Raw genomic sequence first — 27,951 nt, 5'->3', positions numbered from 1 at the left:
AAAATTGTCTTATATCCCACAGCAAGCTTTAATCTGGTGAGGACAGTCTGTTTTTCCTGGCAACCTCGAGGATACTAGATGAATGGGGGTCAGCTGGGTAGTTTGAAGAGAAGCCTTGGTAATCTGTTAAACAAAGCTGGGAATTTTCCGAAGAACGTTTAGCAAAGATACTACAGTTTGAAGTGAATAGGAAGGGTTTTGTTCGCAAGCTCTGCCTCACTGTTGGACTCAAAGAGTGTTCAGCCCCAGAAAAGAACATCAATGTCTTTTTGGAAATTAAACACACGCACACACCAAAGACTTCTTTTCTGCCCACACTGAGTTTGCTTACCTGTAAAAAAGTTTGTCATGCCTGAAAATATGTATCTTTGCCTTTGACCCAAAGCAAATGCTATAGAGGAACAAAGATACCATATCTTTTGTCTTTGGGAAAATGAATTGTCCAGGATTGTGCTTCAGAGAGATCAACAAAAGACCCAAACGATTCTGCACAGTGAAATCTTGGAGTTTGGGCTGTGGATTGGGAATCCGGAGGCACTTAATCTCTTTGTACATTTATTCCTCCATTTGAAAATCACGGATAATACCTGCTGCCTACTTAACCTTAAATGGATATGTGAGGATTAGCCAATTAAAGTTTGCCAAATGCTTGGAAACCAATGGAGGGAAAAATCTGTATGAACATAAAGTATTATTATCATTTCCCCCGTCTTCCTTTTCTCTCTCTCTTTCCAAACATTCCTGTCCTGGGAGACTCGGTGAACAGTGCTCGTGGTTTTGCTTCTGGTTGCTATTGCGGAAAGGGGCTTTTTCATTTTATTAACAATTTATTAAGTGGTTTGTTTGAAATTGGTCCTTCCTATACCATCAAGGGGAGGTTTCCAAACCAAAGCATCCTAGAGTGATGTCCAATGGCTCACACCTGGCAAGGTTTCTTTTGGGTTTATCTTTAGAATCCTATAGAGAGGCAAAAACAACAATTTTCAGGTAAAATATTAAGTATAATTTGGAAAAAATGTGCCCATTAGTGATGTAAAGCTAGTGAAGTAGAAAAATAAAGTTAATTTAGAACCCTTGTTACAATCCTTAAAGAAATTCCCCTTTAACCAAAACAATAACAGCACTTTATATTTACAAACATTGCCCCTCTGGTTCTTAAAACCACCTGTAAAATGAGCATAACACAATTTGGTCATATTATACTCATTTTACAGTTGAAAAAATTGAAATGCAGAGAGGTTAAGTGATTTTTCCCAAAATAATTTAGCTAATGAGTGGCAAAGCTGGAACTAGAATCTAAATTTCCTTGTATTTTCTGGTTCCAAGAGCAGTAGATTTTCCCTTGTTGCTACCTTTTGACTATGGCCCAAATGATGTTAAAAGTCCAAACCTTGTTGCTTTGGTACTCTGATATGTTTTTGTCCACACCACCAAACAACTGAGTTCTGACACGATCTACCTGCAGATAGCATCAGATCCCACAGGTTAAGGGTTGTCCTACAAGACTTCCCCTCCTCCCACTTCAGAGGCCGCTCAAAAGTCCAGGTTGTCGCCCGTGCTATTGATCAGAGGTTCCAATAATCCCCCTCCTCGGGTTCAACTAATTTGCTAGAGCAGTTCACAGAACTCAGAGAAATATTTTACTTACAAAATTGCTGGTTTATTATAAAAGGGTATAACTCAGAAACAGTCCAGTGGAAGATATGCGTAGGGCAAGGTATGGGGAAGAGGCAAGAGGCTTCCATGCCGTCTCCAAGGGTGCCAGTCTCCCCGAATCTCCACGTGTTCACCAACCTGGTAGCTCCCCAAATCCCGTCTTTCTGGGTTTTCATGGAGGTTTTCTTACATACACATGGTTGATTAAATCATTGGTCGTTGGTGACTGAACTCAATCTCCAGCCCTCTCCCTTCCCTGGCCTGGGGGTTGGGACTGAAATTTCCAACCCTCTAATCACTACCATCCTTCGGTTACCTAGGGACTTTCCAAAAGTCACCTCATTAATGTAACAAAAGACGCTTTGTTGCTTTCATTACTTAGGAAATTCCAAGGGTTCTAGGGGCTCTGTGCCAGGAACAGTGGATGGAATCCAAATGCATATTTCTTATTATATTAATAAATTACAATCTCACAGGTACCCTTTCCTTTACTTCACAGACTATTTGGACTTGTGCAACACATCTAATCTGATGTGAGAACCTGTGGAAAACCTGGAACAGAATGTCCTTTCCAAGACCACTTCTCTGTGCTAAGGGATTGTAAGGCCAAATGCAGAGAATTACCTAAGGAAAGCTGGGAAGTCAGGACCAGGAATTCTTACTGGAACGGCATTTATCGCTCAGTGTCTGACTCTAATTCCACCCATGCTGTTGCTTCGCTATGTCTAGAGTTGGGTACGCAGTCAATCTATCAGGAATATTTGGTAGGTCCTAATACATAGATGGAAAATCATTATCATTGTTAAGAAACAAAATTCAACTAAGTAAATTTTAAAGATTTTATTGGCTTTATTCAACAAGTCATGAATGAAGCAGCACCCAATCTAGCAGATAGAAAATAACTCCATGGAGCTGTACAAAATGAAAGACTTTTATAGGCAGAAGGGAGAAGATACAAGGAAGTTACACTAGGCAAAAAAGCAGGTTGGTTATTGCGAGGTTACTTTCCTTTAGGGGATGGCAAGGGTCTACCAGCCAGATGACCTAACTAGTGCTGATCAGGCAATTCCTGACTGACTGGTTTAAGATTCCATTTCCAGGAGAGCTGAAGGTGTAATTAAATTAAGTCTTGGTTTGGTGACATGGAGCTTAGCATAAGTGACTCCATTCTGGGCCTGTTGTCTTGTTTTTAACATCATTGTGTGGGATATAATGGATGTTGTGGTATACCAACCAGATCCTTCTTTCAGGACCAACACTCTCATTCCCCCAGATTCTGGGAACTCTCAGCTGAGCTCCACTCCAAGAATTGGCAACATCCAAAGACAGCTGCACCCACCAAGGTCACCCTCCCTACCCTGTGGCAGGATGTTTGAGTTGGGGAGAATGGGTGTGGTTTATGAAGGTCCAACACCCCTGCCTCAGGGCATGACAACTCTGGAGGACAAAATGATGGTCCAGAACTCTTCTTAAGATTGATTGAGGCTTTTTTTGTAATTCCACGACAGTTCAATTTCTCCCTAGGTCCAACCTTTTTCTCCTGTCACCTCCTAAGAACACTCTCTCAATAAACCTCCTGCACCCAGTTCTAAGAATTTCAGAGTCTGTTTCCTAGAGAAACTGACCTGTCATATAGTACCAGAAGGGGCCCAAAAAAACAGACTTCAGCCAGCTGGCAATGATGATTCCATCGCTGGTGGGAGATGAAGCATTAATAGCCCTTGGCATGTACTTGCAGTACGATTATTAAAACTTTTACCAGTGGCAAACTAGGATGGAATACCGGTGGAAGGAAATTGTTCTAGCAAACAGCATTGGAGAGTTTTGTGGTAAATGCTAACTGTAAGGACTGTGAAACTGAATGACTGTTGCTAAGAGCCATCCATGCATTAAAGAATGTCAATGAAGGCAACTAACCATCAATATGAGCAAAGTGTGAAAGCCAGAAGGGGGCCTCCTTGGCAGTATTTAAAAGGACTCTCATCTCCTGCAGCAGGCAGGCAGAAAAATCTGAGGATCAAGGCCAGGATTTAAGTATAAAAGTAGCAGAACTCCATGAAGGTTGATATTTCACCTTGACAGTTCACCTACACTAAGATTGTGGCCCTGTTTGGGAAGGAGTGGGACCCTAAGAGTTATGATGAGGAACCTAAATCTTCATATTCTGCTAGACTCTCTGGGCCAAGAAAAAAGGCCCATTCCTTCTTGTTAAAGGCTAGTTCTTCCTCCTTACTGGAAGATGAGACAGAAGCTTCTACCTTGCAAAACTATGTGCACCCACCCCCATAATCTACCACACCTCCCTTTGTAATCACCAGAAGAATAACTTAGGGTCAAGTCACAACATAACCCAGCTGGGGGAGTGCAGGAGTTGCAAAGCAAGAAAAAGGATTATACACCTAAGAAGCTGAAAGATGTAACCAAATTTTACTGTCAAGAGCCAGCAGAATACAAATGGACTGGATTCTTGGAGGCGCTGGATTAAAGGGGATGGAATATAAAGTTGGATAAAGGATAGTTTATAGATCTTGGAACACTAACCCTTGATGCAGGATTTAAGATCATGGCAAGAACCTTGGGAGACATGCCAACATTGTTGGGGCAAATGAAGGAGGAAGGAATTGAAGGGCTAGGAAAGTGGGCATATTGCACTGGCTACATAATGCAATGTCAGAAAACCTGTTAGCTTATTATGTTCCGTGAGAGAGTTCAGAGGACATTCCATCTACCAAAGAGCAGGGGATGTGCAGGGGACACCGGCATTGTTAAGAATCTCGGTGGTGGTTAACCTCTGTAGAATAGGACTGATTTTGGAGGATGCTATTGCAAAATTGGCTCTCAAATAGCACAGTGCTTGTAGACTTCTGAAAAAATAGAGGCCAGGTGGTAGCGCTTAGCCATCAAAAGCAAAGTGAGCTCAATTATTGTAAAGAGTGGCAAGGCTGGGGAGCGGGGAGTGGCATGACTCACGGAGTGCTGTGGAGATAGTTAATGGAACGCAGCATCTCCAGGGTCAAGACTGAGCGGGCAACAAGGTTATTTCTCAATCTGTGTAACAAAAAGAAACAAAGGCTAAGGGCTACTGCTACAATAAAATGTCACAATCCCTAACTAAGTTTCTGGACCTGATTCAGTTTTCAACCCAAAGACCTCTGACTGAAAGCAAGGCTGGGTTTCATGAGTGAAGGACACTGCAAGATCAAATGCTATCATAATGATTCTCCCAGTCCTTCTCCAGAGGGATCTACAACCATCTACTTAGGGAACCATGTACTGAGGAAAGTGCAATACTCATTCAAGAACTGTGTGTTGACATTGGTTCCTGGCTCACAGTAGGTCAGCTAAGTGTATGGACCTAACCAGTAGCTATTTCTCCAGTCTCTGAGTGTATAATTAGAATATGCGGTTGACAGAATCTCTATATTGGTTCCTTGACCTGTGAGTTAAGAATTCTCATAATGGGAGAAGCCTCTGATACTGTCCCTCCCACCATGGACAAGATATTAAATCAAAACCAACATTGCATCCTTTGGGAATAGATTAGTGTCAGGTCTGAGGACCTAAAGGATGCAGAGTTGGCAATTACTGCCCCATCCACATTTAATTCACCAGTCTGGCACCTACAGAAGCCAGATGGACCCTGTGATATGACAGTGGACTACCACAAACTCAATCACGTAGTAGCCCCAGTTGTAGCTGTTGTACCAAAAACGGTTTCTTTGCTAGAGCAGGTTAGCCTGGTATCTAATACACTATATGCAATCATTGATCTGCATATGGGATAAACAACGGTACAAACTTATGATCTTGCCCCAGGGCCATGTTAACTCTCTCCCTCTCATAATATAGTGACCTGACTGGGCATTCCAAAAAACCATACATTTCTTCACTTTACTGATGACATCATGTTAATCAGATCAGATAAGCAAGAAGTGCCAAGTATTTTGGAGGCCTTGGTAAGACACATGAACTCCAGAAGGCGGAAGATACCTCTAAAGAAGAGTTAGGGACCTACCATAGTAATGAAATCTTCCAGGTACATCCCCTTCAAGGTAAAGAACAAAGGATCATAAATAGCCCCTTCTACCCCTACGGAGGAAGTACAATGGCTGGTAGGCCTCTCAGATTTTGGGTGTAGCCTCTTACACATTTGGTAATAATGCTCTAACCGAATGTTTATTACTATGTTCAAAACTTAATTATTTATAAATTATTTATTCATAAAAACAATAATTATTTTATTCATTGTTTTGTGGGGCAGGAATCTAGAAAGTTCTCAGCTGGGTGGCTCTGACTTGGGTCTCTCAGGTATTGCAGTCAAACAGTGGTTGAAGTTAGAATAATGGGGGGTGGGGGAAGGAGTGGAGACCAGTGAGAAAGAAGAAAGCTGGAACAGCTGAGAGCTGGCAATACATTCCCCCCCCACTGCCCCCCCCGCCTTGCCTCAGGATCTTTCCAGAGAGTTTCTCCATATGGACCAGGTTGGGCTTCCTCACAGCATGGTGCCTGGGGTCCAAAAGCATTCTCAAAAAACCTAATAGAAGTTGCATAATCTTTTCTAAACCAGTCTCAAAAATCATGCAGCATTACTTCTGCTACTCTTCTTTGGTTGGAGCTGTCAAAAGTTCCCACTCATATTCAAGGGCAGAGGACATAGACACCACCTCTTAATGGAAGGAGTGTCAAAGGATTTGGGGGCATGTTTTTAAAATGCCATAGTGTGATGAACTGACATCAGCACCAATTTTAGAAAAGTCTGTGCACATGTGTTGACTCCACCACTTTCTACTTGCGTGCCTATGAAATATAATACGATCCATCCTCTCAGGAAAGGACTTTTGCTTTCTCTTTTTGCTGCTCAGTAGCAACATGGAAGATAAAAATGCTTTGTAGTCAAACTCCTTTGGATGCAAGGAACAAAGACTCACTCATGCTACTAAGAGTTGCCGGGAGAAACAAAACCAGGAGCAGGAACAGCAGCTGCCCCGGAGCTGGAGGTGAATCCTCGTGACCTTAGCGGCAGGAGGTCTTGGAGTCCCACCCTAGTGCTCTTGCATTTATCTCATTTGGCTATTCTCTACCTTTCAGTTTCTCCCTTCTATTCCTTTCTCACCTTCTGCTGTCTCTGTGTCCTTTCTTTCCTTCTCACTTCCGCTGACCCGCCGTTTCTGCTCTCTTAGAACCCAAATAAGCATCATGGCCTCTCCAGCTTCTCTCTACATCAAGGCTTCTCTCTACATCAGCTCTCACCACTGTCTTATTCTTTAGGAATTTCCTAGTTCAAATTCCCAGGAAAGGAACAATTTGCTGGTGCCAAAGTGGATTGTCTGTGTTTGGGTAACATCATTTTCTTGTTTACTTACCAACAACTTGTATAAAGAAAGCTCAGGTCTTAGCAATTCAAGCTGGAAGGAAAAGGCAACCATGATTGGCATGGCTGTACATTCATCAGCAGAGTCCAATGTAGATGTCAACCTGCAAAGAATTGTGGTGTGGATCAATTAAAATAAGAAAAGTAAAAGATACTGTAAAATATAAAGTTATCTAAGAAGATGTGATATTACGTTTTTAAACATACATTCAAATGGATCCACAGATTCACTTTTCAAGTATCAATGTGTCAAGTTAATATCCTTGCTAATTAATCTATCAAACTGATATATGCAGATCAATATTTTGTTTCCATGAACGATTACTGCTACTGTTTTTCCTTGACATCCGGCTATGTGCTAGCTACATCAGGACCTCCAAGAGTTGAGCCTGACTCTCAAATTTCAAGAAATTAGATGTTCAAATGAATGCCGTGCTAATTAATATATAGATTTTAGCATTATATTTTCTTGGATTCTCTTTAAAAAGGGGGAAACTCAGAAAGTATACTTTGTTCAATAATAAAGGCTTGAAAATGCATCTGTTTCTAACTGCATGTGGTACCTACTCAAATCTGTATTGGAAAATTACACAGTAAATGTTTCGTAGGTTTTTCTTTTTCACTCATGTTCAGTCTCTCACAGTCTCTCACTTCTTAATCAATTCCTTTTTTCTCAACACAGACTGCATTGCCATCGAGCTATTAACTAATAATTTTTTTAGAACTCAGAATGAAAAGAAAAACCTAACCAAACAAATAAACAAGAGTAAAGCTTCAGGAACCTTTGTGCCTGAACCATTATGCTAAGGCATACATCCCTCTGCACATGGTGAGTTGAGTTCAGATAGGCTCCTGATATGGTGATTGCAATTTTCTAATTTAAGAATTGTCTAAAATCTAAAATGAATTTCCTTTTCCTTGTCTTCAGGAAAGCCTGCAAATACCAAATCCAATAATGAGAGAGATTTAATTTCCTTTTTGGTCTATGACACAGCATAACAATTATCTGTGGATGATAAAAGAAAATGCATAAAGTAGAATGCGCTTAGTTCACACCAGATAAAGCCCCCGTGAAATGATGCCATGGTTGGCGTCATCTGCTGACATTCATGCATGATTCAGCACCTCTAGACAACAATTTGGAGGAAATCTGCTTCTCCATTACAAGCCAGACTCTGCCTTTTTGCTAGAAAATGAAAGGATCAAAATTCCCAGCTTTTAAGGTTGGCTACCTCCTGTGACATCCGGCAGCCAGAAGCAATCCAGAGACTCTTTCTGGTGTTCCTCTGCACTGTTGAGTGCATGGTAGACATGAGGCATCCAGGTGATTGACGGATTTCTCGCTTGTCCTCTGGCTGCTTTTGCATCTGTTGACATAGCCTCGGTGTTTATATGTGTGATTAGGCCGAGACTTTCTGCGTCAACCACACACAGATTGTATCAAAAATAATCAATCTTATTTGACTGCCTTAACATTTTGGCTATTTTAGTTGTTAAGGCAACCAGATCTGATGGAGTATTCACTCATCAATTTGATGTTCAGCAATCGTCTGTCATGGTTCTGAAGTTGGAGGGAAAAAAATAATAAAAATCAACTGTCAAAACAGTCAATCCAATCACGAATTTCTCCCTGACACCAGAGACCATTGTTTCTCCTTTCCATTTCCCCTCCTCCTCCTCTCCTGAGATCTGTCCCTCCCACAGGTTCTTTCCTCCAGCGATGCTGAACAGCAGAGAAGGGAGATACTCTAGGTTCACAAAGGCTTACATTTGCCTAAAAGGTTTCCCTATACTTTGTTTTGACGTTTGATAATTTTTTGCTAAATAATCCTAAAAGGTCCTAAAAGGATGGATGCATTGAATGTATGGAGAAAGTTATTCTGAATGGAGAATTTAAGCAGAAATGTCCTTTGCTTTCTCTTTCAAGACGAATTTCCCTTTTCGGGGAGCACAGCTCCAAAGCCAGCGACAGGCACCTGGCTTGCACAGTCCCTTCCTGTCCCTTGAGCCTGTTCCAGCCTCCTTGGAACAGAAGAGCTCTGAGTCTGGCCCTGGTTTGGGATGTGGCTGGCTTTCCAAGCTGGAAAATGTGTTAGTAATTACTTTTTACTGCTGTTTCTATTTGAATTTCCAGACTTCTCCCCCCTCTCCCAGCCTGCGTTTCTCCACCCAGCTTCCTACCTCATTGACTGCTAATTTAACCCTGGCTCCCTTCCTCCAGAAACATCTGACCTTGTGCAAGAACTTGGCATCGATTTCTCTCCTCCTGCTTCCCCAGAAAGGAAGCGCTGGACTAAGGTAATCAGCATCAGCAGGCATCCCTGCCAGACCGCCTGCCCGCTGTCCGCTGGGCTCCGCCAGGTACGACAGCAGCCCCCTTTTTTCCAGGCAAAAGGGCAGTGGCCACTAGTTGCCATTTGCCAGGAGACCTTTTCCAACATTTTGCTTCAAGATGGTGTTACCAGGGATGTGGACTAAGCCCAATTAGCTTGTTTAGTGAATTAACCTCTAGGGGAAAAAAAATATATCCATAGAAGCATGGAAACTTCCTTAGCTCACATATCCCTGCTTTAGATTTGAAAGAATTCTATTGCTTTTTCTTATCAAGAAAGATTATTCTATGTTGACTGATAATCTGGAAAGGGTTATAAAGAAACTAAGAGTTGTTTTAGCTGCTTAAGAGAACAAACTTTGCAATCACTTAAGAAATGCCCATTTCTTCCTTCTGTTGATAAGCTGATTACATACCACTGTTATCTCCCCATTAATTAAGTCCCCAAGGACAGTTGCAGGGTATAGTTTCATAACTGACATAAGAGCATATATGTACTTGAAAATAATGCTACTTCAGTTTTTTAGAAATAGTCCATAATTCCGTATTTTCACTAATTCAGTCCCACCTTCCCTTATTACACTGAATGAGTGGGTTTCATGTTACATGTTTGTGAATGTATGTTCTTGGAGTTTGTAGAATAGAACTATCTTTGTAAAATGCCTTGTGTTATAGGGATTCAGTATAGAGCTAGAAGTTGGTTGAGTAGAGATGGGGATAGAAATTACAAATAGGGCCATGGACTCTACTCATTACTATACACATTCTATACCACCCAGACTATGAAGTTCAAAATACATAGTACAAATATACATATACATACATATGTATGTATACATATAACATACATATGTACAAAGTACATAGTATGAAATTGTGGATAAGCCATCCTATCCCTCTATTTATTGGGCAGGAGGAAGTAGCAACTCCATGGGTCCCAAGTGACGAGGCCTCTATGTATAATATTAGGAGACGCACATCCAGAGACGGGGTCCCTCCATGTTGTTTCCACTTCTCAGTTAAAGGAAAACTGAGACTAGTTCCTTAATTAAGCACAAGTTTTCAGTAATGAAATACACTACATACACCCAAAAAGAGCATGTGAGAGCAAGAATGCATGCTCCAGAGCTAAAGCCCTGGCTTTAGCTGTGGGACTCTCAAAGTATGGTTTTTAATAAGTTAAAAACTTGACTCTCATGCAAACATACAAAGAACACATGTCAAAATTCATTTAATCTATGAATGAGGGAAGCATTAGGATTATAATACTGGTTCAAGAATAGGAGAGACTGGATATATATCTATAGATAGAGAGAGAGAAAGAAAGGAAGGAAGGAAGGAAGGAAGGAAGGAAGGAAGGGAGGGAGAGAGAAAGAAAGAAGGAAAGAAAGAAAGAAAGAAAAAAAGAAAGAAAGAAAGAAAAAGAAAGAAAGAAAGGAAGGAAGAAAGAAAGAAAGAAAGAAAGGAAGAAAGAAAGAAAGATCTCTCTTGAATTATATTTTCTACTGGACAAAAATCATTTGTATTTTTATCAGACAAAAATCTACAAGTTGGGACTTCCCTGGTGGTCCAGTGGTTAAGACTCCAGGCTCCCAATCCAGGGGGCCCAGGTTCCATCCCTGGTCAGGTAACTAGATCCCGCATGCTGCAACTAAAAGAACCCTCATGCCGCAACTAAGACCAGGTGCAGCCAAATAAATAAATAAATGAATAAATAAATAAAATAAAAATCTACAAATTAACCTATAATTTCACAGAATTTAGTACTAATCAATACTAAATAGCAAGTCAAACAAAGGTACATTCTGTTAGAGAATTAATCTGTGGTCTTCAATTAGATAAAGCTCCACATAGGGTTCTTTTTGCCTTATTTTCATGTTTGGGATAATTTTTCTTAACAGGATTTAGGGCAAATTACCTCAAATCTCTCTGAACCTCAACGCCTTTATTTGAAAAGTGGGAACAACAATATCTACCTTATGGGGTTGCTGCAGGATTTAAATGAAATTATGTATCTAAAGCATCTCCCACAACATGTCAATAAATGGTAATTCCCTTCTCTCCATGTATTCCTTTTATTCCATATTATCTGACATTTTGCCAACCAGATCTCTTTTGATTGGCACTTCTACATGTTACCAAAATAATGGTAATTCATGGTTATAATGATGATCCTGAGACTCTTCACAGCCTTCTGTATCATTACAGATAAAATTATGTGCTTAGTATAGTATTAAAGTTAAGTGTAATTTATTATGCTTTACTTTTTAAAGTCATTATCCATGGAACTTGACTCGGTTAAAACAAAATATCCAGTTAACCAAAGCCATATTTTCCAGATTATTAAGCATAAAAGAAAATTCTACCAAGTGTTTTTACTTGGAACAATAATTTGAATCCACAGGTAGATTTGAACAAACACCCTCTAAATTTTCTTCCAACTCTAAGATTTTATAATAAGTAGAAAAGGATACCTAAGGAAAAAATAATATGCAGAAAGGAGAAACTTTATGTATTTTAGTCCTCAGAAAAAAAGAATACAATTGTATACTAAAAATAATGACTTAATGACTGTGGGGTAGCATTTTTATTTCTTTAAAAACATGTAATTATAGGCAATTTCAAACATATAGAAAATAACAAAACTCTCGGGTACCCAGCTTAATATTTAACATATCTGAATATTTATCCGTGTCTCCTTGAGATTGAAAAAGAAATAAGATATAGCTAAACTTCTCTTCTCATCCTCCACTCTCTCCTTTTCTCCACCTCCCACCCGACAAAGGTAATCATTATCCTGAAGTTGATCCATATCTTATGGCAATGTTATATACCCAAAATACTATATATCATTATTTTGTGAGATTTTTAGACTTTACTCAAATGATATCATATGCTATACGTTTTTCAACATCTTTCGTTCACTCACATTAGGTTTTTGAACTTTATCTGTGTAGGTATATCTAGACCTACCTTACTTTGTATTCCAAAATGTAATTATTCTACAATTTGTTGAACTCTTTTTTTTTTTTTTCTTTTTTAATATTTATTTATTTTTATTTTTTGGCTGCATTGGGTCTTCGTTGCTGCGCGCGGGCTTTTGCTTGTTGCGGCGAGCCGGGGTTTCTCTTCACTACAGTGCACAGGCTTCTCATTACGGTGGCTTCTTTTGTTGCAGAGCACGGGCTCTAGAGCACGCAGGCTTCAGTAGTTGGGGCTCGTGGGCTCTAGAGCACAGGCTTGGTAGTTGTGGCTCACGGGCTTAGTTGTTCTGTGGCATGTGGGATCTTCCCGGACCAGGGCTCGAACCTATGTCCCCTGCATTGGCAGGAGGATTCTTAACCACTGCACCATCATGGAAGTCCCATCATATTGAGTTTTAAGTGTGCTCTGTGTGTGTGTGTGTGTGTGTGTGTGTGTGTGTGTGTGTGTTTGTGTGTGTATAACCCTTTAATGGTTATATGCATTAAAAATATTACCTTCCTAGTATTGGTTTGTACTTTTAATTAATTTATGTAATATTATATATTCTTTTCACTTGAATGTGGCCCATTTTCCTGTCTTGAGAGGTAGTGTATAGAGCAGTGGCTCTAGAGTGGATCCACATGACCTGGGATCAACTCACACATCTGCCACTTACCACACAGGTTAGGGAAGTGAACAGTCTCTCCAGGCCTCAGTCTTTTATGAAGATCATAGTAATGATGGCCTCCTAGGGTTTTCATGAGAATTACATAAGTTAGCATATATAATTTACTCAGAATACTGTGTGCACATAGAATAGCTCAATAAATATTGGCTTATTGTTATTTTACTTTTATGGTTTGTGTTTTGTGTCTCATTTAAGAAATATTTATCTGCCCTGATATTAAAAAATATTATCTTAAATTTTCCATTAAAAGTTTTTAAATGTTGCTTCTACATTGATCCATCTGGAATTTGTTTTTTAAGTGTGGTATGGGTAGGAAGTTTATTTTTTCTCACATTGATAACCATTTTGTAGCAGTATTTATGGATAGCTAATCTTTTTCTCATAATGTTACCTGTATCATACGTATCTCAAATATTTATGGTCTGACAATGGTTTCTTGATTTGTTCCAGTGGTCTATTTGTCAATGCTATGCTGCTTTAATTACTATAGTTTTATAAAACACCTGCAGATACATTAGTATGGGTCTTCCCTCCTTATTCTTCTTCAAAATTTCCTGACTCCTCCCGGCCTTTTGCTCTTCCACATGAATTTTAGGATCAGGTTGTCAAGTTCTATGAAAAATCCCACTAGTTCACTTCGGTTTTGAGAAAGAGTCAATTACAAGGCTAGATTTTAACCTAAGAAAGTTCATTTGCACTACATGTCAGCAGTATGTTATGTGAAAAGAGTCCTGGACTAAGATTTGAAGATTTAGGTTAGAATATCTAACTAAATGAGCTCCTTGGGACAAGCCCATTCATAACTCTAGGCTTCAGTTTCCTCATCTGTAGAAGAGTCTGGCCCATGATCATACAATAGCATACCTAGAACAATTCTACTCAAAAAGTACCCCCTAAAAGAGCTACATTAGCATCCCCCAGCAAAAGGATAGCAAATTAGAATCAGAATCTGAGGACAGAGCCCAGGAATCTATGTTTAACAAGCTCTTCAGGTGATTCATACATATGGCATGAATGTTAATTTTATGGGTCAACTTGGCTAGGCCATGGAATCCAGATATTTGGTCACACAATATGCTAGATGTTTCTTCAGAGAAATTTTTTTTAGATGAGATTAACATTTAAATCAGTGAACTTTGAATAAAGCAGGTTACCCACCACACTGTGGGTGAGCCTCACCCAATCAGTTGAAGACCTTTCTAGAAAATAGACTGACCTTCCTCTGGGAAGAGAGAATTCTAACAACAGACCATCTTTGGACTCAAACTGCAACTCTTCCCTTGGTCTTCAATCTGCTGGCCTACTCTGCAGATTTTAGACCTGCCAAACCTCCATAATCACATGAACCAATTCCTTAAAAAATATATACATACTTTATATATATATATATATATATATATATATATATATATATGTATGTGTTATATTTACATATTTTATATATATCTTCCTCTTACTGGTGTGTTGCTCTGGAAAACCCAGACTAATACACACAGTAAAGTTTGAGAAGCTCATCCTCCAATGCACCTGGCATAACTCCATCTTTTATGTATGACTTGTCCAGATTCATTCATTTGTGGAAGAACTATGGCTAGAATCTAGGTCACAGGACACCCAGTTTGATGTGCTTTCTGCTGTGCTCTGCTTGTTAGGGAAAATACCCTGTAATGAAAATAAACTGTTTATGTTGAGTGGGTGGGTTAAAGAGAGCAGAAATTTTATTTCTACAATGAATTAATTTGAGTTCCATTTAAATAAGAAGCCCACCTGGTGATTCATTTATAAATTTCTATATGCTTGACAGAAAAAGCAGCAGCAGGGGACTGAAATATTAGAACTAAACGTCCATTTAAAGGTGAATCATAAATGAAAATGAAGTATCTCTGAAATGAAAATGTGAGACAATATAAGCTTCTTTTAGCAAAATATTTCATTTTCCTACAGGATGTGTGTGTGTCAATGGAGCCATAGATGAAGTGTAGATGTAAGCCCTTGTATGTTGATTCACTTGGGCCTAGAAAGCATTTAGTGGGAGAAATCACCCACTCAGGCCCCAGGGATGTGAGAGACCCCATATCCCAATAAGGGAGAATGAGTAAATGCAGCTCCAGACTTCATCCACTTCCTAGGAATCTACCCGGATGTGGGGAGAACAGCTGACACAAAAGGATCTAGGCTTAGATCATTAGATCATAGGAAGAATGTCCACAGTGTAAGCATTTTGACACAGCGGAATGTACTCTGTGGGAGCTGGATCTAAACTCCTACCCAGCAAGCCAATGACCTTATGGTCCCCACCAGGCCTCACACTTTGTTTCTAAATATATGAACTGATCACTATCAGAGAGATTTTGCTGACTTGTACTCCATGGTGTATTAGGCCTTAGCGAGTAATCAGTCGATTTAGAAAAAGGGAAATAAAAAAGAGCATCTTCCGATCAGGCAGATGTGTTCCCTCACCTTTGCGTGTTTTGTGCTTCACACAAAACACGCAAAACCATGACTACTTATACCAACTGGGAGAGTTTGCAGAGAGTGGAAGCTAATCCTCTCATGTGGAATATAAGCTTGGACACACGGGCATTTATAAACCCTTTATCCTGACTGAAAAGTCTTTGGTGTTTTCAAATGGCTCTGGGTTGTCTGAGGCTGACCCGGGGCCTTGTTAGAAATTTCGCATCTCCTCGGGCACCACGCTCTTGCCAGCGTAGGGAGCTTGCACTGAATCAGTTGGGGAGGCGTCAGGAACACTGCTTGAATATTTATAAGTGAAAATATATTAATAGAGCTTAGAGAACCTCTATCCCCAAACCTCCAAGAGACAAAAGAAATGTCCAAGGGAGATGGCTGACTAGAATTTTTTAAGCTACTGATATTTTAAAATCTATTATTTTTAAATGGCACCTCTCCTCCCAGCAACTGAATGGGGAGTTTCAAATACACACTGCCCATTCCCTGCCTTTATCACTTGTCCTCTTAGGGACCCTGTTGGGAAACTTTCCTTTGAGTGTATCGGACCTGACTCTCCAAAGAGAAAGCAACAAAGCCGGTGTGTTTCACAAATGCATACGCTCTCATTAAAATAGCTGTCCCTTCTCCCAGAGAGCCTCCCACAAAAGCATTTTCATTGTCTAACTAAAATGTAGTGCAGCCTTTATTCCACAAAGCCAATTTGTTTATGTTTCCAAGTTCAATCACAAACTATTTGTAAAACCTATTTAGAATCAGAGTCACATAGCCAGAAATGATCATGCTCTAATTTCCTTATTAGAGAGATTCTTGTTGCAGCTGGCAGCCTGATTTGACTGCTCCCAGGGTTTGCAGCGACATGTTCTTACCCTCGTTTCTCAATTTTGTTCTTCGTGCCTTTTGTTCCCCCACCTCCAACATACAAATATCAAGCCAGAAGGAACAATTCCCGACATTGTTGCTTAAATGGAGGTGAAATAAGAGACTGCCACCTTTTCACCTGTCAAGAAATGAACAAAATTGGGTTACTCACAATATCTGCAGGAGAGAAAGGAAGGAAATGTTCACAAAACACACTATGAAAAGAAGGAAGCTTTTGGATTCAGGTAAAATGTCGATTATTTCAAAGGACTTGGGGGGAATGATGTTTTCTGGATAATTGAATCAGAATTAAAGCAGAAAGCCAATGCAACATTCAAGAAAACTTACTTCACCTACACTTTCTTACAATTTTTTCTTTATAAAATAGGTGAGTTGATCTTTCTGACATAGCAAGATGTCTTTTCAAGGTAATTTAACAGTGCTCTAACCATGCAGGGTCTTGAAGTGTCTCTGTGTCTGCATCAGTTAGTGAAATCTTACTCATCCTTTAAGGTCTGGTTCAAACATTATTTTGTAAAGCTTTCACCAACTTCTCACTATTTTCCTGATGTAACATAGTCATTTGTTTTACACAGTATTATAGATTCCACTAGTCCAGTCAGAGGATGCTATGAAAACTGCAAAGATGTTCCCATTTTGCTTATAATGATGGTTAAAGTAATATCATAAGGTTCACCCTGTAATAGATTATCAATGGCTCAGAGACCTTGCCTGCTATGTCTCTCAAATTAAACTGGACTGAGAACATTGTCTACTAATAAGTAAGTGTCAAATAAATATGTAACACTTGTCACTCAGCACTAAGCTTGTTTTCCAAAACAGTCTGAGGTACAGAGGGTCAGGCAAAATGACATATTCCAGATCTTAAAAATGGAGGTTTACTTTGAATTGGGTGATTTGACGCCACTTGAGGTCATATATTAGTTTTCCTGAACAGCCAACCTAATACAACCTCTTCACTCATGTTTCCAAATCTCTTTGGGATTCCTCCATCATTCACCCAGACTTTCTCTTTTTCTTTCATCCACTATTGAAATACCACCTCTTCACTAAACACCTTAAGACACACACTACTTATTGCCCACCCAATATTCATTCATTCTTTCCTTTTTTCCTTAACAACTGAACCTTGAATTTATCCAAGGTGTATGTGTCCAATTTTCCAGATTCCCAGCAATCAGGAAACCCTAGATGACCAAGTTCTGACCAAGGAGATGAAAAAGGACTTCACTGGGTGCGACGCACAGGAAATTTTCTTAAAGACAATTTCGGCTGGTGTGCTCTTGGGCCCTTTAAACTTTATCTTGCCTTTTCCCCCCTTCTTGCCTGTCACCTACACTTACTGTCTGGAAGTACAACAGCCATTTTACAATGTTAAAGATGATGAAACAGTAGTATCAACGGAATCTGGACTCTTGATGACATTGCTGATTCACACTAGTCTTGGACTGCCTAACTCTGATCTTCCGCGGCATGAGACCAGTAAACTCTTTTCCTGTCTAAGCTATCTTTTGTTGGGTTTCGTTACTTGCAGCCAGAAACAATCCCAACAGACACACCCTTCTTAACCAACTGAGAGGCCTAGAGTAAATTTGCCTGGGACTTTCCCTGTCCAAGCAGACAACTCCAACATTTCCTGTTTCAGTCACCACTCTGCAACCTCCCCTACAGTAATGCTTGACAGGCATTTCAGAGAAAATGGCAATCCACATCAATGAAATTCCCAGAGATGATCAAGCCCTCTTATTTTTAACTACTTTTAGGATTTCCAGATAAAATATTTTTATTTGCTAAATCTAACAGCTCTACCCTTTTGGGGTGGGGGGGAACTGTCTCAAATGTTTTATATGTTTTCCAAATATCTTGAACATTTTGTAATTTTATTATTTTCTGCATGTTCTGTGATTACTACATTATGCTTTCTATACAATGCTCTTTATTGATGTTTACCCATGTGTTTCCCCTATATTAAGTGGTTCCAATCTGCTGAGTTTTATATATGTGTATCTGTATACACACACACACACACACACACACACACAATTTTTCCCCTCTTGTCAGTTGGCACTGCTTTACTGTCAGAATGCCTGTCTATAGCATTTTGACCTCGCTTATCCAATTTACTCTTAAGTCTGTTTTTAATGTGACTATGTAAGAATTTTATGTAAAATAAAAATAGATAACTCTAAATAAGGATTTGAAGGACTAATCTATCCATAAAAATGATGGACTTTGTGTTGTTTATTTTGACTACTCAGAGAAATGTTTCTGGCCTCTTGGTTCTTGATTATGTTTGGTTATAATACCAGTATATTCAAATGCTCCCTCGATAAGAGAGGTGCGGCTATGTAAGATTGCCTCTTTAAATATTTACCTGTTCTCTTTGTGTGTATGCATGCATGTGCATCCCTGCATGTGTACTCATGCATGCACACACATGCACACACGTGCACACATTCAGTAGTTATTTGACAGTTTTTGTGCCCTGAAAGTCTATCCATCTGAACGTTGTCTGTGCTAGTGTTTAAGCTCTTAGGTGACAGGAAATCATTTTACTGAATTCACTTGACACCCCAGCACCATTCGTCAGCTGGGATTAACCATTGCTCCTATTGATGTTACTATTCTATATATTCTTGCTACTTAAGCAAAGACCAGCAGCATAGGCATAGACAGGGAGCTTATTCAAAATGCAGAACCAAAACCCTTCCCAGACCTACTGAATCAAAATCTACATCTTTAACAAGATTCTCAGGTGATTCCTATGCTCACTGATGTTTGAGAAGCATTGATCTAAAGCAACAGTTTTCCAACTTCAGTGTGCATCAGAATCACCTGGAGGGCTTATTAAAATACAGATTTCTGGGCCCAACTTCCAGAATTTCAGACTCAGTAGGTCTGGGGCGGAGGCTGAGAATTTGCTTTCCTAACAAGTTCTCAGATGGTGCTGATACGGCTGGTCTTTGGACCACAGTTTTGAGAACCACAGCTCGAAAGGAAACCGAGTGGCAGAATTGGCAAAAATTCAGTGGCTTAATAACCAGAAGGTCTGGATGTTAGCTTTTATTCGTCAAGTAGCTAGCCGTGTGACTTTGAGAAGCTCTCTGTGCTCTCTACGGCTCTTTTTTCTCATTGGTAAATACGTCGATCAGCTCAAGCACAGCACTTGTCTTCTCAGTTCTGTGTACACGTCTCCGCTCTGCACTGTCAGCTCCTTGAAACCAGGAACCATATTTTAATTATCGTTTTATCCCCAGTGAGACCATAGGAGTCTCTTGGTTGAATGAATGAGTAAATGAGCAAATAAAGAAATGAATCCAAGACGTAAGATCCTGGTTGTGAAAACATTTTTAAAAGGAAAAGTAGTTTTATTACTGTTATATATGGTACCTAGTTCTTTAAAATTGTTGATTAAACTACTAGAGTTTCAAGAACACAGAGGATTATAATAATAATAACAACAGCAGCAACAACTAATACTCATGGGGATAATATTGGACTAGATGCAAAAATAATCATAACTGGTGAAGAATACATAGCCCAGATGTTGAATCCACTAGGCATGGAAACTGCAAGACACGAGGAGGCGTGATCTGATGAGTCGAGGGAGATGAGGACTGGAGCAATTAAGCCGGACTCAAGGCCAGCCAAAAATTCTAGCAAACCGGCAGTCAACTCCTGCTTTAAGGGTGGTACTGCTGCTTGGGTGAGTCAGAGGATTTCTGGGAAAAGGATTCTGCGGTTTCAAGCTTAGCAATTCAGCATTCTCTTGTGGGGCTTGGAGGGGTGAGTGGTGATGGGAGTGGAGAGCGAGCAGGGTACAGGCTTGTCTGCATTCCAGCCCGCCCCGTGCACAGTCCCGCTAGGTTCCTTGCATGACCTCAAGGTGCAATTCAAAGCTCCAAGCCAGGGCTAGGCTCTAACTCTCATTTTATAGGTCCTGCAACCTGGCTTAGAATACTTCCGCTCCCAGTGGACCAGGTACACAGGGTGTGACACTAGGAAAGTGTACAACTTCCTTGTTGCTTTAGAAACTGTTCAAGTCTCCCTGTGGGCCACAGCCTTACCACGTCTGATGGCAATAAAACTAAGAAGCAAATGTTTCTGCCTGTGCCAAGAGAATGATGCTTGTAGAAAGGAAAATTGGATCAACAGCTCTATATGTAAGAAGCTGAGCAGCCAGATGCGATCGGGGACTAGAATATCATTTTATTAAGAGGGAGTGGGGCTTCCCTGGTGGCGCAGTGGTTGAGAATCTGCCTGCCAATGCAGGAGACACGGGTTCGAGCCCTGGTCTGAGAAGATCCCACATGCCGCGGAGCAACTAGGCCCGTGAGCCACAACTACTGAGCCTGCGCGTCTGGAGCCTGTGCTCCGCAACAAGAGAGGCTGCGATAGTGAGAGGCCCGCGCACCGCGATGAAGAGTGGCCCCCACTTGCCGCAACTAGAGAAAGCCCTCGCACAGAAACGAAGACCCAACACAGCCATAAATAAATAAATTAATTAAATTAAAAAAAAAAAAAAAGAGGGAGTAGATGCCCTTGGTACTTGAAAACTCAAATTTTTTCCTCAAGAAGTTTTCATTTTCCTCTGCTATGTACATCTGTTTCTTACTTGCTTGCATTCATTTTTTTTTTTAAAAAAAAGAAAAAATGCAGCATACATTTCTAGGCTACAATGTAATGGGGTTTAATTAATGTTTGGGAAGTATTTTGAGTTTCTTTGATGAAAGATGTTGGCTGCCACTCAGGGTCTTACAGCACAATTTTCCTGCTGGTTTTTAAGGTTTTAAAGTGAAATAAAAATTCAATTGGATCTGAAACACTGCTGATGGGTGAGTTTTTATTTAATAAGTTAAAGAAAATAGCACATTACAATCACCTAAGCACGTGAGTTTCTCTGTAACATTGCTAAGCTATAACCCAATATATCTCCAGAAGAAAAAAAAAAAAAAAGAAAGGTAACAAAGCCCAGGAAAGTAGGTGTCAGCTTCCTACCAACCGATAATTATAATGCCAATGTGGGTTCCTGAAAGAAACACCAATAAAATGACCAGGAGTCAGTACCTGGTGTTTTAGGCAATTTCTGTGGGAAAGTTGAGCATGGCTACTATTTGAGTCTGCATTTGAGCCCAGCAAGGAACAGAACATTTAAGCAGAGCCAAATGCGGGTATAGCAGATATAAACATCTACGTATTTATGTATGCAAATTAGTATAAACATTTGATAGGCTTCAAATTATTTTCAACGGCTTTTCCTTCTCTCTGATGACACTGAAATGTCACCGTCTTCAAGCACTAACACTTCTTCAAGTGTGGCTTAGCGACTTCCACAGAGTATACTTACTCTTATGCGAAGCACAGCTCTAACACGTTTGGTTAGCTGGTTTCTGAAGCCATGGCATATCAGAGGCAAGAAATTAGATAAGGGAGTAGGACTGCTAAGAAGGATGCCCTGATATCACCAAAGAGTGACCCAGACATGCTTGCCAGCTATTTCATCCAGCAGTCATTTTAGGCTGTACAGTGTTCACCTGTGTACACTCTCTGCCCCGATGGGTCAGGGGGCTGAGGAGCCATCTACCCAATCAGTCAGCAATTCTTTGTCATCCACTCGTGTCCTGTGTGAGGCACTGTCCTATCATTCCAGGGAAATTCCTAGCTTTCTGGATTTGTGCCCTGTTAGTAAACCCACTGGGCAGGACACAGCCCGCCCGTCATAGCATGGGTGGTGCATGATCAAAGGCATTGGGAGTAACTGCTGAGAAGCCATTGTATAAGGATCTACGGCATGTGGCTCTGAGCCCTGCAGTTCAGGGCACTGATCTAATATGTAGGCTCTGGGTTCAAATCCTCATTTCCTAGCCAACCACTAGTTAAGTAATGCTGACCACTTACTCGTTCTTCCTGAGTCTCAGTTTTCTCATCGGTAAAATGTGAAATATAATAGGACCTGACTCAAACGGTTGTGAAGAGGATCACATGAGATAACATAAGGAAAGCACTTAGCACCTCTACCGAGACTGATATAGGAGAGACTTAAAGCTGGAAGAGATTTTGGCAGTCAACTTATCCTAACACCTCATTTTAAAAATAAGGAGGGCTTCCCAGGTGGCACAGTGGTTAAGAATCCGCCTGCCAATGCAGGGGACACGGGTTCGAGCCCTGGTCCAGGAAGATCCCACATGCCGTGGAGCAACTAAGCCATACACCACAACTACTGAATCTGTGCTCTAGAGGCCGCAAGCCACAACTACTGAGGCTGCATGCCACAACTACTGAAGCCCGTGCTCCTAGAGCCTGTGCTCTGCAACAAGAGAAGCCACTGCAGTGAGAAGCCCGCGCACTGCAATGAAGAGTAGCCCCCGCTCTCCGCAACTAGAGACAGCCCGCACGCAGCAACAAAGACGCAACGCAGCCAAAAGTAAATAAATAATTTATAGAAAAAACACTAATAAGGAAAATGAGTTCCAAAGAGGTCAAGGTAAACAGCCAAATATTGGCAGAACAGGAAACCTGATGGAAGAAAAGAAAAACAATTGCATACCTAGTCTATACCAGGAACATCACATCTACTATCATTTTTGATGCTCAAAAAGTTCTATGAGGTATTGTTTTATCTGTTTCATAGAAGAAGAAAGCTCAGAGAGGTTCAGTAAGTGGTCAAAGGCCACACAGACAGTGTGTGCTAGAACTGGGATGCAAACCCGGGTTTGCTCGACTCCAAAGTCCATGTCCATTCCTCTTTGCTCCGTCTCAACGTAGAAAGCAGGACTCGTACTTTTTTGGTAACCTATTTGACATTGGATATAAAAATGCGTAAAACCCATCAGAACACTCCTGAGCTATTATAAGACTGGGTGAGATTTAATTGTGTCCTAGAGGTGCTCAATGGGACATTCACTTTTTAGCTGAAAATCCCAATATCAAAATGTTTCTTCCCAGCAAAGGCAGAGAAATATGGCTCTTTTCACAGCCTCAGTGTGGCAGAGAATGCTAATAGAGGAGAGGAACGCAGACAGGGCATGGTTGGAGCAGACAGAGCCACAGTGCCATGTAAACAAACCCAGAGAGAGGTATTTCTTGGCAATTAGAGGCAGATATATTGCAGAAAGTATTGAGGGAGCCAATCTCCATAGAAATCAACAGACAAAGACTGTATTTAAAGGGAAAGATGAGAAATTACATTAGCAGAGATGGAGAAAGATCTCCAGGTAGTAGCAGGACCCCACAAGGAGCCAGCACCATTCCCACACAGGCTGCCCGTGACGAAAACAGCGCAGGGGCTGCAGCCAGGATCAGCAGGAGGTGAGAGCAGAGAAGTCCTGACCACACGTAAGCATCACTATTCCCTCGGTCACAGAAGGGACTGGAAGTTTTCACTGGTCCATCAGGTATCTTTTGCAGGTATGGTTGTAATTTATCGCACGGGATTTGAAATCACACTGCTGGGTTTGAATCCCAGCTTCACCACTTGCCAGCTGTATGACCTTGGACAAGTTATTTAACCTCTCTGTGGACCTCAGCATCCTCATCTATAAAATGGGTCCAAAAACTGTACCCACATCATGAGGCTATTAGGAGGATTAAATAAGTAAGTTAGTACATAGATGACACTTGGAATAATTCTTGGCACATAGTGAGAGCTCAATAAATCTTAGCTGTTATTTTATCTCATAGTGTTGCTTAGAGGATGAGGTAGGATTCATGCCTGGCCTACAGTAAGTAATCAATGTTCATTTTTATTTTATATTTGTTTATATTTATCTTTCACAGGCGTGGTAAACATTTACTATTGAATTCATGAAGTCCCAGGTTAACTCATTTGGTATAGTTATAGATAGATATCTGGCCTAGGTTGACCCTACCACCAAGATCCTAGTACACAGAGAAGGCAACTGGGCAAGTACCACTATCCCCTACTCCCCACCATGGAGAGGGATACTCTAAAAGGAGGACTTCTGTCCGATGTCCACAATGTAATCCACTGATGGGAGATTATGGTGTGGTTTCTTTTTCTGATGATGTTGGTAATTAAAGGACACCAACCACAAAGCAGCTTTCAGCATCCTCTTCTGAGGAATCATCTGATTAAAAGCTGTCACGGATCCTCTTCCAAAATTCTCCCAAAGAGAGTATGCACTGACCCGCTACTTTACTGGAGTGAGAATGGAACCCTTCATAATATCAACAAAAGACACTTTATTTTAAAGCGTCATAACTGATCCTAATGGGCAAAAGCTGAGAAAAGTGAGATTCGTAAAAGTAGCAGGAAAATATACTGAGTGTCTTTGCATCAGTCAACTGACATTCAGAATGAGGTTCACCCAAAGGTCACCCTCCGACTGGTGATTTACACGGTCTGAGTTAAATAATAAAGCAACCATGAGAAAACTCAATGAAAAAAATATTGCTTCCTCTGCTGCCTGACTGGGGGGCAGTGAATGAAGGAATGTGATTCCCCGGAGAAAGTAGGAGAATGTGGGGTGCAGGTTGAGAGGGTGGGGGGAGGAAAATCAGGTGAAAATGGCTTCGCCTTAATCGGAGAGGTATTGAAATTATCAAGAAACAAAGGAAGGCTTGGCACCCCGAGGTCCGTGATGAATCAAGCAATGTGCAACCCTGTGAAGAATAAGACGGCAGCACAAAGTGTGCTGTTTCTGACTAGCTCTTCAAACCCACTGAATCGTCAGCCCAAAGGCAAAACACTTATGATACTAAATAACCCAGACTTAAAATGTCCAGTAGAGTTTATTTTATTTTTAAAAGAAGCAGGTTTGTATTCTCAGGTCCTATTCATGTCTATATAGTTGCTTTGGCCGTGGCGCGTGACCTGACCAGTTGATGCAAATGAACCAGATCAAATAAGAAGTCTCCTTGGTGAAACTACTCGTTGGAGTTGGGGTGTACACATCTCTCAGAACCTTCACACGGGTAGAGATAGTGCGTGGCCAGCCAGCCTGTCAGCCCATTCACTCAGGCAATCTATGAATCCCTCTAGAAGATTCCGCAGGGTACAGTCTGGTTCCAATGGAAACCTAATTTAAAGTGGTTCCCAGATGACCAGCCTGGAGCCATCCTCTCCCAAATACAGAGAACCCAGGGGCTGCACATCTTTAGTCTGACATGACTATCAGGCACTTTGATTCCTCCTGGCAGGAAAAGCAGCAGTGAAATTTGTGTAAATTCTCCTTTCGACATAATGAAGCATTCCATAAACTGAACATCTCAGGACTCAATTATAAAGGCCAAATTGCTATTTTACTCACTAAGATAAATAGCTACAGCCTCATCAATCTTGCCCTTTGTAATTTACCTTATCTCATGGATACTTCACAATAACTCTATGAGGAAAACATTTGTTCTAGTCAGGTATCTATTGGTCACAGGTAACAAAAGCTCAATTCAGCCCAAGAAAACAGGAAGGAATGGAGCCTGGGGGTATTATTGTAAAGTTGTAGCACAGTCGCACCGGAATCTAGGAAAAAGTGAACAATCAACCCTCAGGACACATGAAATTAAGGTGGTTCTGGGACCTGTCGCTCTCTACTTCCACCCCTTGAGTCAAGTGCCCACCTGGTCTGGGCAGACTTCTTTTGGAAGCAGGATCATGTGCTTAGAGGGCAACGATGTCCAATTAGCAGGGTCTAAGGTGAGAGGCAGACTGCCAGACAGGAAGGTACAAGCAAAGCATCACCCCCCAAATAATCCTAGTATGGCACTATTATCTCCACTCATCAGAAAAGAAAACTGAGGCACAGAAAAGTTAGGAGGGCTTAGTCATGTAGCTGGCAAGAGGCTCTAGGCTTTCTTAGGGCTTGGGTGTTGTATTCAGACAGGTCTAAGTTGAAATCCTGTAGTTTGCTTGCTGTTCGATCCTGGACAGGTTATTTAATCTCTTTGTGCTTCAGTTTCCTCACCATCAAAATGCACTCATGTCAAAGGTTTATTTTTAGGATTAAATTAAATGAGACAATTGATTTAACTCATATAATTTAGTGCCTAGAATAGAACAGCAGGCAAAAAACTTGATACTAGCCTTTCTGTCACCTATGAAACCATGTCCTAAGCTGCACCACAGTTTCCCACTGAATGTGATGGGTACTTTGCTGTTCTTCCTCCAAGTCTATGTGCTGCTACTCCCAGACTTCCAGCTCCATGGGGACTGTGTCTCACTCCTCTTGCATCCTGTCCTGGCTGGCTGAGCAAATCGGCAGTCTCTTCAAATTCTTGCGGAAGTAAACTGCTGAATCAGTTCACCACTCTCTTCTCCACAAATCCCCTAAGGACCACGCACCATTGTTGTGTTTCATTGTGTCTTTCTCAGGTCGTCTGCATCTCTGGAGTGCCAACCTGGTTTTTTCCTCTTTTCCCTTCTTTCTGTCTTTCATGCAGCTCCACCTGGAGGCCAATGGCTTGAGTTTGTCAAGAAGACAAATTTATCACAGGAGAAAAATGCCCGCCATTCAAGGAGGGCTGTTCGACTTCAGATGAAGAAAAGGAGTCCTGAATTCTACTTCCTGGGTATGTTATCAGGGAATTTCTCTGTTGGGATGAAAGGGGAGGGAGAGCAGGAAATCTTTATGACAAATGGGGAAATTGGGGTAACATTTAAAGTGGAGGACTACTCCCAAAGCAAGTCCAACTGACCCTTGAACAGCATAGGTTTGAACTGTGCAGGTCTGCTTGTACACAATTTTTTTTCAATAAATATGTTGGAAAAATTTTTGGAGATTTGCAGCAATTTGAACAAACTCACAGACAAACCACATAGCCTAGAAATTTCAGAAAAGCTTAAGAAAAAAGTTAGTATGACATGAATAAATAAAATATAGAGATATACATATAACATACAAAATATAGGTTAATCAACTACGTTATCAGTAAGGCTTTTGGTCAACAGTAGGCTATTAGTAGTCAAGTCTGGGGAGAGTCAAAAGTTATGCATGGGTTTTCCATTGCATGAGGGTCGGTGCCTGTAACCCCTACATAGTTCAATAGTCAACTGTATTAGAATTATGAGTACAAATAAAATAAGAAGTGAAGAATTGCTTGCCTAAAGATGACCTCACATTATTCATCTCACAATCTTCCCCCAGTTATTTTCAAAGTCAATATCAACAATGTGCTCCAAAAATCTTCTAGACAAGGTGCTAACTTTGAAGAGAGATATTCCACAAGGATGTATTAATGATAGGACCAGGAAGGGAAAGGGAACTCCTATTTGACAAATACTTTCATGTGTCTGCATTGACCTAGGTGCTTGTAATACTTCATTCCTGCCCCCTCCCAACCTTGTAACATTGGTAATGTTCCAGTTTTACAGATAAGGAATACCAAAGATAATGCCCTCGGATTATGCAATTAGTAAGGGATGTGCTGGAGCCCAGCAAGGGGGGCTGCTACACACAAGATACCAAGTCAGTCTTTCTTCTCAAAATTGCTCATTTCTCTTTTTCATGCTTCAGGCAACTCAGCTTGACCACCACTATCTGACAGAGAAGACTGGTCCCAAAAACATGACCCGCTGAGAGCAGGAAGAAGGAATGGAGTTGTTGTTTAGGAACCAACCATGACTGACCATCACTC

At 40.8% G+C, this 27,951-nt stretch overlaps 1 long non-coding RNA gene across 1 annotated transcript; it reads left to right on the top strand.

The window, feature by feature from the left end:
- On the top strand, positions 1 to 27,951 carry LOC309629258. Its single transcript, XR_014244955.1, has 3 exons — positions 1 to 9,388; positions 16,414 to 26,886; positions 27,831 to 27,951. It is a non-coding gene; the product is annotated as an uncharacterized lncRNA (long non-coding RNA).

This window comes from Balaenoptera borealis (genome assembly GCF_965194805.1).
Source record: "Balaenoptera borealis genome assembly, chromosome: 5".
NCBI classification, from domain to species: Eukaryota; Metazoa; Chordata; class Mammalia; order Artiodactyla; family Balaenopteridae; genus Balaenoptera; species Balaenoptera borealis.
This window is presented reverse-complemented; position numbering and strand designations above follow the sequence as displayed.